Source organism: Rattus norvegicus, chromosome 2, assembly GCF_021556685.1.
Source record: "Rattus norvegicus strain SHRSP/BbbUtx chromosome 2, alternate assembly SHRSP_T2T, whole genome shotgun sequence".
NCBI classification, from domain to species: Eukaryota; Metazoa; Chordata; class Mammalia; order Rodentia; family Muridae; genus Rattus; species Rattus norvegicus.
The window spans coordinates 164,137,069-164,140,370 of NC_141535.1; the positions used below are offsets into that span (position 1 = coordinate 164,137,069).

General features: G+C 41.3%; 1 non-coding gene across 1 annotated transcript; it reads right to left on the minus strand.

Moving 5' to 3' along the window:
* Positions 1 to 2,831: 2,831 nt before the first annotated feature.
* LOC120101146 (U6 spliceosomal RNA) lies at positions 2,832 to 2,938 on the minus strand. Its single transcript, XR_015678414.1, has one exon. It is a non-coding gene; the product is annotated as a U6 spliceosomal RNA (small nuclear RNA).
* Positions 2,939 to 3,302: the final 364 nt, after the last annotated feature.

The window sequence follows — 3,302 nt, forward strand, 5'->3', positions numbered from 1 at the left end:
TTTTGTTTATATTACATTCATATCATTTTCAACATAATGTATGCACACTGATGTGTCCTGTTTCTAAAAAGCAAAATATGCACAAGTGGTTAGAGGACATATTTAGAAGGAGAACAGTGGAAGAGGGTGGCTATTTAATGTGTTTCCTGTTAAATACTATCAATTGTCTGAAAGGAATGATGTAAAACCCAGATCTAGCTGCTAATAAGCAATTAAAAACCATAGGTCTGCCTCTGTGATTTACAAAGACATAGCCAGAACTTAAGAGAGAATTAGAATGTATGGCAGGGTTTGTGCCTCTGGTATTTTACCTTGAGTGATTACAATGAAGAAAACTGAAACAAGACAAAGTATTGAAGCTTTTTATTGACTTAGTGCAGTGAAAATCAAAGCATACATTAAGATTGTGTTTATAATGTCCTAGAAATTAATAATTGAAACTCAAATGGGGGCTGTTATAGGGCTCAGTGGGTCTAGTGGCTGGTTTACAAAGAAGGATCTGAGCTACACCCACCAAAAATCTGATACAGAAATAGTTCTATACTTATAATTTTAGAATTGGAGATTGGGTGGCAGGAAGGACACAACAGTAGTAGAATAACAAGGACTTTTCTGGTCAGCTGTTTTACCTTAATTAGAATCAAGTTCCATTTTCAGTGAGAGAACTCACTTTGTACAAATAAGGTGGTAAGTATTAGAGGGAAAACCTGATATCTACCTTCAGCCTTCACATGCCTTCAAATACCAAAAAGAAAAATAAGAAACAAAGGAATGAAGGAAAGGAAGAAGAGAGGGAGGGATGGGGGAGGGAAAAGGAGAAAGAGGGAAGGTGGGACAAAAAAAAAGAAAAATGGTTCTTACCTATCTGTATCCTTTCTTTGAAATAAATTCTTTAGCTATTTTAATATCTGTTTTTCTTTTAAACATTTTGATGGACTAAAAATTATGAAATTTATGGGATAATGATAGTTGACCTTTCATTTGTTAAAGGCTTCAAATCCATCTTTTAGTAAAAACAAATTAGATGCATTACCATTTTTTCCTAAATCTGTTTCTCAAGCTTTCAGGTATGCCCCACCTCTAAGCTTAACTACACATATCCTGTCCTGCCCCTTCCAGAAAATTGTAATCATGATTTTGTTTCATAAGGCTATTATGGGCATGCTATTTTGAGCATGTTTTTTTTTTTTTTTTTTTTTTTTTTGGTTTTCATTTCCTTTATTTGATATCCATTACAATGCTCCACTTCCTTTTTATTTTTTTTACACTCTAGATTTTATTCCTCTCCCGGTCCATAACCCCCCAGCCCCCACATCCCATGCCTCCTCCCCACCCCATCCCCCCACACTCCCATACCCCATCTTCACAAGGATGTCCCCACCCCACCACCCACCCCACTAGAGCTCTAAACTCCCTGGGGCTTCCAGTCTCTTGAGGGTTAGGTGCACCTTCTCTGACTGAACCCATACTCAAGAGTCCTTTGCTGTATATTTTGGAGGCCTCATCTCAGCTGGTATATGCTGCCTGGTTGGTGATCCAGTGTTTGAGAGATCTCAGAGGTCCAGGTTTATTGAGACTGCTGGTCCTTCTACAGGGTTGCCCTCCTCCTCAGCTTCCTCCAGTTTTTCCCTAATTCAACCACAGGGGTCAGCAGCTTCTGTTCATTGGTTGGGTGTACATATTTGCATCTGACTCTTTCAGCTGCTTGTTGGGTCTTTTGGAGAGCAGTCATAGTAGGTCCCTTTTTGTGAGTGTCCCATAGGTTCAGTAATGGTGTCAGATCTTGGAGTCTCCTGTTGAGTTGGATCCCACTTTGGGCCTGTGGCTGGACCTCCTTTTCCTCAGGCTCTTCTCCATTCCATCCCCACAGTTTTTTTCAGACAGGAACAATTATAGGTCAAAGTTTTGACTGTGGGATAGCAACCCAATCCCTCGCTTGATGGCCTGTCTTTCTGCTGGAGGTGGATTCAATAAGTTCCTTCTCTGCATTGTAGGGCCTTTTATCTAGAGTCCCCCCTTTGAGTCCTGAAAGAGTCTTTCAGTTCCCAGATTTCTGGTACGTTCTAGAGGGTCCTCACAACCTCCTTCCTCCAGAGGTACAACAGATTCTTTTTTTTTTTTTAATTTTTTTTATTAACTTGAGTATTTCTTATATACATTTCAAGTGTTATTCCCTTTCCCGGTTTTCGGGCAAACATCCCCCTCCCCCCTCCCCTTCCTTCTGGGTGTTCCCCTCCCAACCCTCCCCCCATTGCCGCCCTCCCCCCATAGTCTAGTTCACTGGGGGTTCAGACTTAGCAGGACCCAGGGCTTCCCCTTCCACTGGTGCTCTTACTAGGATATTCATTGCTACCTATGGGGTCAGAGTCCAGGGTCAGTCCATGTATAGTATTTAGGTAGTGGCTTAGTCCCTGGAAGCTCTGGTTGCTTGACATTGTTGTACTTTTGGGGTCTCGAGCCCCTTCAAGCTCTTCCAGTTCTTTCTCTGATTCCTTCAACGGGGGACTTATTCTCAGTTCAGTGGTTTGCTGCTGGCATTCGCCTCTGTATTTGCTGTATTCTGGCTGTGTCTCTCAGGAGCGATCTACATCCGGCTCCTGTCGGTCTGCACTTCTTTGCTTCATCCATCTTGTCTAATTGGGTGGCTGTATATGTATGGGCCACATGTGGGGCAGGCTCTGAATGGGTGTTCCTTCAGTCTCTGTTTTAATCTTTGCCTCTCCCTTCCCTGCCAAGGGTAATCTTTTTCCTCATTTAAAGAAGGAGTGAAGCATTCACATTTTGATCATCCGTCTTGAGTTTCGTTTGTTCTAGGGATCTAGGGTAATTCAAAAAATATGGAACGCTTCACGAATTTGCGTGTCATCCTTGCGCAGGGGCCATGCTAATCTTCTCTGTATCGTTCCAATTTTAGTATATGTGCTGCCGAAGCGAGCACGAGCATGTTTTTATTAACACATCGTTATGGCCATGATCTTATGACTACTTTTTCATAAGAAATTGATATGACTACCTTGATATGACCACCTAACAAACACATCATATTTATTTCAGGAAGTTATTATTATATTCAATTTATATAAAAACAGCCTTTTATTGGGCTAAAAAGGGTGATTGTAGAGAGAATATCTTGTAGACTGAACAGATGTTTCACGTGTCAATTAGAAAGCATATGGCCTATAGGAAAGGGTAAAATAGAAGGTGAGACATCTGGGAGGCAAAAAGGATTCTAGAAATACACTATGATAGAGTCAGGCCTGGGAATATAACCCAGGAAGATGTGTTGAGCCATTGTATGGTAC